The sequence below is a fragment of the Seriola aureovittata genome, chromosome 22 (assembly GCF_021018895.1).
Source record: "Seriola aureovittata isolate HTS-2021-v1 ecotype China chromosome 22, ASM2101889v1, whole genome shotgun sequence".
Classification (NCBI taxonomy): domain Eukaryota; kingdom Metazoa; phylum Chordata; class Actinopteri; order Carangiformes; family Carangidae; genus Seriola; species Seriola aureovittata.
In genome coordinates, this window is record NC_079385.1 from 3324257 (window position 1) to 3333522 (window position 9266).

Below are 9266 nucleotides of genomic sequence, written 5' to 3' on the forward strand. Positions count from 1 at the left end.
TGACACCAACCAAAACAATTCTCTCTTATTGGGATATAAGCATTCCATCCTTCAACAGGTCAAGTAGCTTCCAGCACCCTCCGTCTGTTTACATCATTATGAAATTACAGGTTTAATTTGATTAATTTATTCTTATCTATGGAATGAGTTCTGAGCCTGAACATCGTCCTTCCTCCTGCGCAATAACATGAATTATGTGTATACATGACTAAAACTGAGGCTTAATTACAGTGACTCATTTGGCAGAAGCTTTTATCCTAACCAAAGCGCCACAAATGAGCTCCAATAATTCTTTGCTATAATAATTCTACGCTGTTGAGGTGACCTTAAACAGGACACTTAACCAGACATACACACACACATATATGCAGTATAAACGTGTGTGTCTGACCCTCTGATTTTACCGGGCAACAGTAGTATCAGTGGTGTTAACAGAGTTGCACAAGTTGTGTCATAGGCTCACATTAACTGGATTTGACATTAGGGAGCTGCACTAGTGAAACAACAGCTGGCATGTTGATTTCAGTGGAGTAATAGTGAGAGAAGTGGCAGGTTATAAAGACAATGCTATACAGCTGCATGAAAATGAATGATACAAGTCAGCTGGTGGCCAAACAGATTGTGCCTGAGCCACTGGAGGTGAAACATGAATGAAGTTGTTGGTGCCAGCCAGCTGATGCAAGCACAACTTCAGCACTCTGCCTGAATTAATGCAGTGCTTCATAAATACTCAGTAGTGCAAAGAATAATAGTAGAGGCCATAGTAACAGGTACATCAATTACACTACCAGGCTGTTAACTAGAAGCCATCAGTCCCACATTAACCTGCTCTTTGTTCTTGCATCCCTCCATTGGCTTCCTGTAAAATTAAGAATACACTACAAAATCCTGTTGATTACATATTTACATTTACTCCTGTGGTGGACGCTTTTATCCACAGTGACTTACTAGTGAGGGACAACACTACAGCTTCAGTGCAGTACGAGACCTAAAGGTGCTGCGTGACCTCGCCCGCTGTTACATTCCTGATCTCCTCATCCCACTTCTCAAGCTGACCAAAAGTCTCTTGTTTTTATCCATCCCTGAATACTCACGGACTTTCTTAGGAATAAAGGCAGGCAGTATTAGTACCAGTAGAAGTAGTAGTGCAGGTAATAGAGGCAATAGCATTACCAGTAATAGTAGCATGTGTAGAGGTAATTGTAAAGCCAGTGGCATAAGTGGTAAAGTCAGTGCTCAAAATAGTAGCAGAGACAGTTGTAGTAGAATTAGATGTAGAGGCCATAGTGTTAGTAGCAGCATTAGTGGAGGCCTGGTTATTGTGTCAGTGGCAGGAGGATAATTATCATGAGTTAACACTGATGAGAAGTGGTAACAGCATTGATGGAGCAGACTATACCTGTATTTATGTTCTTCTCTACTCCTTTAGAATAATGCTGTTTACATAATGTATTCATGGAGTGTTTGCATCAAGTGGTCTACATCAGTGACACAACCAAGGTTCAGTCTCAACAGCACTGAAGAGAAACTACGAGCAGAGATGCAGCTGTCTGCCAGAAGGCACGTCATCTGACAGTCTCCACTCTCCACAGCGTACGAGGAGGAGAGAGTGACATCTTTAGGGAATCTAAGCACAGCTCAATCAGAGGAGACACGGCAGGCAGCCCGCTTATAATTACATGCATCATTATTCCCTGATTTAAGGCTGCTTTGTAAAACTGCAACCTCTGAGTAACCTAATTACTCATTTCCCGTCTTGATCAAATTTGTTAAAGGCGGCATTTTTTTTGTTTGTTTGTTTCACAATTGGTAAATGAACAACAACCTATCAACTCACTTTTACATCTCACACACCCAACTTCCTCAGCACTGTCCAGCTGTGAAAATGATACTTTTGGAGAGCATGGGCTTGAAACTATAAGAATATTCATGGTTCTGTCTTGATAAAGGACTTGAAAACATATTCACCAATAAATAGATTCCGATGCCATTTTTTTACTTCCCGTTACCTGAACGTGTGTGTTGGCCAAAACTGACTGACCTCGCATAGATGTGGTGTGATTACCATCATTGTTGTCAGGCATGGCTCAGGTTAAACCCTTTGTAAAACATGAACACATACCTGAACGCCATAGAATCTCTGTTTATCTAATTTGACCATCACTCAAAAAAAAAATCAAAAATAAAAGCTTTAAATACAGTACACAGTTTTTTTGTTTTTTTTTTTTACACTGGTGGGACTTTCCAGTGTAAAAATGTTGCAAAATTGCTGATGTTAGGAAACGGCTAACGTTACACTCTTTACCAGAAATCAGTTCTTCTGCTCTAAAACAGTAGTTGCCAGTGGCTGCACAGCACAACGCTCTATGTAGGCTATTGTTTTACAGCAAAAGCAATTACCTAATAAATATGCTCAACAGATGGACTTAAGTGTATACAACACTTTATTTGTTTCACGATTTTCAGCACCCAATATGTGCTTGTCATGAAAAGACATTTATGTCATAAAATGCAAAACACAAAGTAGGATTATAATTTCCCAAGATGTATTATCTTTGCAATCTGTAGACATTTCTGTTTCATCTTCCTTTGTCAATTATTTAAAAATCTTTTCTGTAAATTTGTGACTTAGCCGAGTCGACTGCAGGGCTAGCATAGTTCAAGAGAAGGGCAGGGCAGGGCTGGCTGTTAAGAGCTGAATTAGTATTGAATTACAAGCTATTATTAAAACAATGAGGGATATGTGAAAGATGAGCTCATGGAGCATCGACTACAATCTGCTGAAACAAATTATATCTTGGTACAACAGCATCAAACCTGGTGGGTTTTTTTCTAAATTAAAATCACAATATTTTCAGTGCAGTTAAGTATGAAACAACAACGATGAAAAAATGCAAGTTTTATTTTTACCGTAACATAACTTTTCATGTTATGGTAAAAATAAAACGATTTGCAAGTCAAGAATTTGATTTATTAAGTCAGTTACGGCTTATTATATCAAAATACTAAAATACTAAGTCAGAGCTTTAACAGAATTTTGATTTAGCATGCGAATTTTGAACATGCATACTTTTTCATCCATTTTCTTCTGTTCTTGGAGGAAAAGCATTTCCACAGTTAAAGCCAAAGCCTCACACTACAAGAGTGATGCAGAAAAATAAAAGCAGCAGCAGCAGAAGCATGATTGCCTGAGCACCTGGTAGTGTGCTCTGTTCCCTGAGGGAACTGCTACTGATCCCCTGAGAAACTTAAACATGTTGTTCCTATCATAATTTTCACTGCAGGTTTACAATGAGCTTGACTTTATTGAATACTTACAGATCACCAGCAGAGGTCAATTCAGGTCACACAGAGCATGAACTCTACTGTGGTAACATTACTCATCTTCCACGACCTGCTGCTTCCCACTTTGATTTAAAATGAACCGGCTGGTGGATTCAGATGGTTGGGATGCTAAGTCCCTTTAATGTTTTACTAATGAGGCTATTCATCACAGAGGATGAAGTATTGGGGACTATAGTGGGTCAAGACGGCCCTTGCCTAAAAACAGCTATCCTTGTACTGACCAATACAGGAAGAAAATAGCATCCAGACACTTCTCCCCTTCTCCCTCCCTTTAATATCTTCACTAAAAATAGAGCAGGCGGATTGCTGATCTTTATCGGGAACTGGAGAGTAAAAAAAATAAAAGTCTATTGGAAAGCCAAGGTCCTTGGCTAGTCCATTTTCCCCAAGTAGAGCCACAGTATCAGTCCCAGAGGGGGCTGGAGGCTAGACAAGTGGCCTTGGCTGGTTCCAATTCAGGTTCACTATAACATCAATCAGAAATGCAGGAATGGAGTATGATACGATAATGTTCAATGTTTCCTAAGCAGAGGACCGAGTGAAAAGAAAAGCCAGTTCCAGTGTCTTATTTCAAACTATATAAAATAGGAAGAGCGATGCTCAGTAAAATAAAAACATAATCTAGGCCACAGCAGAGGGCAGATTCTTCATATTCATTACAAGAAGCTGGAACTGATATGGAAAATGAGACAAAAGTTTTGGTCAACAGAAAAAAAAGACGACGAGTAAATGGTTGTATCATAGTGTGAGTTTCAGAGAAATTGACTGGATGATTATTAATACTACTGAAATGAATCCCTTGCTCTGAACTGCAGAGCAGTGCCCTTGGCAGACGGAGGCAAGGAGATTTTTCAGTCTGAACTTTCGGCACCGTCCTGCACAGATTGTCTGCTGGGTTTATATCTGATGAAGCACAATACCTCCGCCTCCCTCCCAGAAGTCTGACAACACAATCCTGCTGACTTTGAAGACAACTTGGGAGCAAAAGGACAGATCTTCGTCTGAGGGCTGAAATAAAAACTCTGCTCTCTCAAATGTCCCTTCAAATAATGACAAATGAAATGCTTACATGCCAAGATCTTATTCTGTGACAGTAAGAGGGAAACATGGCGCTATGGGAAGGCCCAGTGAACTGTCTAACATTTTTCCAAACAAATAAATAAATAAAAAATAGATTGATCACCTTCAGTTATGACCACATTCTTATCACATAACTAGACATTTGTTTAAAGAGATATTCCAGTATCGTATTGCATTTCTGTAAAGTTGGAAAACTCAGATGAAACAAAGGAAGGTCAAAATCGATGCAGCAGAGGTTGAAATATCCTCACTTTTAATCCTCCAAAAATACTCAGTCCTATATTTCCCATGATGGGCGTCTTTTCTTTCGAGCCTCCCTGCTTGTTAAACTTCCACATCTTTTAACATAGCCTCTCTGCCATACATCTGTAGAAACTAGACTATTAAAACGACAATAATCCTGATCGCATTATCAGGTGTAAAATACGTGTGTGAAATCTTTGAAGCTGCCCTTCCTCAATAATCATTTGCAAATCCTATTTTTTCAAAACTTTACCTCCAGTTTCACCAGTTGCTTCTGTGAAGCTGCAGCAGAAGAAGCACAGTTCAGGTTTCTCACAACTTCACCTGCTTCCAACCTAAAAGTGCAGAGTTCAAAACTCCAAAAACACTTCAAGTATATAGAAAAACTTTATAATTACTTATGGGCTGAAGCCAAAACGCACAGTCTAATAACAGAGCTGCAGCAGTAGGTAATAGTGGGTTAGCATTAGAAGTAACTTAATACACCTCTGATAAGAGAGTAAATAAGAGATAAATTCAACTGGATTACATGCTTGTAATGTGGTAGGTAAACTCTGGTAGGCAGACTAACAATGAATGCTACTATGTAGAGAGGTGATTACATAATGTACATACACGGAATATATATTGCCTACCATAAACGGTATCAAAATCTGTGTTTAAAGATTACACCTGTAACAGTCTTCCTTCCGGCCTAGTGCTTTGCCTTTCTTGGTGCCACAAACTGAAACTGTAGGAGAGAACATTATCGCATCAACTGCTTGTTTGTATTCCAAGCAAGCGAGAATGGAGACCCATTAAAAACTCCATGGGGTACCTTTAATGAGATAATCTGCACTTTTTATGTCTTTAAAAAGGTCCCATATTTCTGCTGTGTTTTATTTGAAGTGCTGATCCATCAGAAGGTATATTTGAGGTTTTAAGAACCAAATATCATGTCAATGTAGTTTTATATCTCCTCTCAGGCTTCTCTCTGGAGCTCTAGTAACAACAGGTCAGTGTCTCTCTTCTGTGAAAGTAGCTTGAGGCATGGCTGAGAGCAGGTGACTGCTTAGTTATGACATCATTAAGTTCAAGAAGTCCTGACGGCTGGTTTGAAGGCTCAGTTTCTGAATACAGGCTGTGTGCATTTCTCTGTGGACTGAGCACTGATACTTTCACAGTATTAATACAGAACTTAGACCTGATCTATAATCAAACAACACATGGACATCTGCCTTTATACTATATGGGAGCTTCAAGAAAAATGGACAATAAAGTTCATTTCCTGTAAGAGCGAGCTATCATAGATTTTACATTTTGAGAACACAAAGCACAGCAGGGTGCAGACCAGTTTCAATACAAGTCTGTTCTAATTGAGCACAACATTTCTCATTTTGTTCTCCACATATTTAGATTTATGTTGCTCAGGTGAAGACAGCTGACAATATTTGGGGACTAAAGTATGATAGTAGCCCATCACTGAAGCACTTACTGCAGCCAACAATTACTGCCATCTCGTCAGACTGATCAAAAAGCATGTAAACTGCCTCAAAAAATACATTACGCTCTGCTAAATGTGCTTTTAAACATTTGAGTCGTTACACATAAAACATTTTAAATACCCTTGAGGATGTTTTTGGTGAGATTGGAAGTCCACTGTAGCCCTGAAGGGAGTAGTGGAAGGAATTAAGTTTTTTTTTGTAGCGCAGGCAGGCTATGCTACCAACACTTTCAACTCCATTCATAACCATGCAGTACAATAAAAAACAAATTATCCTGCTAACCACAGGCCCATGGATGGAATTAGGCAGAAATCCCAGTGGAAGAAAATTGAGCTGATTAAATGTTGAGAGAGCCGAGCTAATTTGTGATGAATCCCAGATCTTTTTCCTGCGCTGCATGAGAGGAAGTCATTTATAAAGTCTGTATGTCTAATTATAAGTTTTGATTAGAGGAGGGTGGTTTATTTCACCAGGACACATTTTGAAAATACTTAAGGTTTGTTGGAATTAATGCAGAAGGGAGCATGTATTACAGTTTGATATTTATTGCTCACTCACGTTCAGTGCTCAATGATTTTCTGAGTTTGCCTGCCTTTAAATGAATCTATTTTCAATCTATTTTCCACATGAAATAAATTAAGTGTGAGTATTTCTCATGCTGACGTATGCTACAGAAACAGTAAGCCTTAGCCACCCAGCAAACAGAGATACCCAGAGATAAGATTTGATCTTACTGTGTTCCTGTGGCGCCATCTGCAGGTAACAGGGGGGAGCTTCAGCTCTGCCTGTAGCTTGAATCCACATCAGGGACCACATGCTGACTCTGGCTCTGTTGATGCAAACAAGAGGACTGAGAGCTTCCAGATGGAGTAGGATGACTGAACTGATGACTGAGTTATCTGAGCCTTAATAATAGACCCATTTATTGACTTTTATTAAATCTTCTGATGCTTGCCTTTGTGGATGGCCCTTGCTTATCACAGCTACAGAAAGCAGCATGAGTGTAAACTGTACTCAAGAGCTGTGATCAAATTCAAAAGCTCTCATTTCCTGACCACTTTTCCTCGATGTCAGGGAAAATTCATAATGACTTTGGAATGGACGACTGCGCTGCAGAGAGAATCCAACTACACTTTCAGGAATTTTTTTTAAAGCAACTTTATTCATAACACAAGGATCATATACAGCCTACCTACTCCTTTCTTTACAACAATCATAAAACAAACAGGATTGAAATGTTGAAGCAAGATAATATGAAAGAACTATACAATTAGAAAGAGTTGAGCCCAGTAGAGGCCAGAATTAATTAATCTAGACAAACAGGCTTTAGAGAGTTTTGACTTTTTTATACATTTGTTAAGTAAAGAAAATTTATTTTTAGTGCAGTGAGCGGTTTTGAAATGGCATTATGTGTCGATTGTTATGACTATGATAAAGATGATATACCTGCTTTTCATGATGACTCCTAACTGGATCATACAAGGATTTCCATTAGGTTCATGTCAAACATAAAACTGTTTCTCGGTTGTTTCTACATTTACATAACTCTGCCGTGATGAAAACTACAATTGTTCAAACAATGGTTTTAAATGCTGGCACAGCAAGGCATTGAGGGGCAGCATTTTCTCCAATCCTTTCGTAAAGGAAGCTCCATTGTTTCCTATGCTAAAAGGAGATAAGGAAGGGAGCGCTCACTTAGAGAACTGGACCAGCTCTTATCATGGCTGCCGCTGAGATACTTTTGGATCATTTGAAAAAGGAGCTTCGATACTTCCCATCTTCCTACGAAAGGAAAGGAGATAATGCTGTCCCTCTTTGCTGCAGCAACATTAAGACGATGCACCATTGTACTTCCACCACAGCAGACCCATGTTTCATGTATGTGACACTTTTGGATATCCTTGCATGATTGTCTGAGCTCCAAATCCATAAATATAGATTTCTTCTCCTTCAAATACAGGAGTCATTTTGAAGAACAAGCATATTGAATTTATAAATGACAATATCATCATCACAACAATATACTATATAAATAAACGTTTATTTTAATGGTTCAACTCTTTCTACTTAGACAGTCATATTATTTCAACATTTCAATTCTGTTTGTTTTGCGTTTGTGGTTAGGAATGGAGTATTTATCATATGTTATAAATAAATTGGTCAAAAAAAATAGTCCAGTGCAAGTGCAGTCAGATTATCTAAGCAGCGCGGTTGTCTTGTCTGTTTCCTAAGTACTTATGAAGTCTCCTCCACATCTTTCCTTGACCTCATGGCGTTGCCCATCTAAGTCAAGGAGAAGTGGTTAGGATAGGAGGTTATATTGACTTTTCGACCACAGCCCAGCACTGCACCGACTAGCTAGTCAACATATTAAAATATTTACTACGTCAGAGTTAGTAGAGAGCGAAGCAGAGCTAATTGCTAACAGAATATTTAACTTACATTCATCAGGTGGCTGGAAACACGACCTCACATTGAATGCTAATGTTGCTCTCTGTCTGCAGGACGTGTACGTCTAAGCTAAGTGTGTGCTAACACGCCGTACCTATTAAGAAGGCGGTCAGGTGCAGCTAATTTAACGTTTATTGGTATGAGTTTACTGACCTCACGCGATTTCCATTGTCTCTCTGCTTAATGCTGCTTAATGTTAGCGATTAGAAAAGATTACATTTAGGTTTACGGGCCTTAAAAAGCGTATGAGCTTCTGTATTATTAGGCACCAACTTGGATATATGTCAGAAAATCACCCAACTAGGCTTCTTGGACACTGACATGTTGGAAATACTTAATTATGAAGACTCCTTAATGTCTTGAACGCAGCATTAATTTATAGTAATCAGAATAACTAAAAACACCTGTGTGGATTTCCTCAACCTTGAAATTTCTAAATTGCATTAAGTCTCCAACATATTTATGAAATTTAAATCTTAATTTTAATTAATATGACCTTTCTGACCACTCAATACAAATTATTAGGAAACACTGGAGGAAGGTGGTCATATTTAAAACTAGTGGCAAACAACATCTCTAGTATTAGTAAACTCAGTTTTATAAATCTATTGTGGTTAAAGCTTAATAACCTCCTGCTTTTAAATGTCATCCAGACCAACAGCA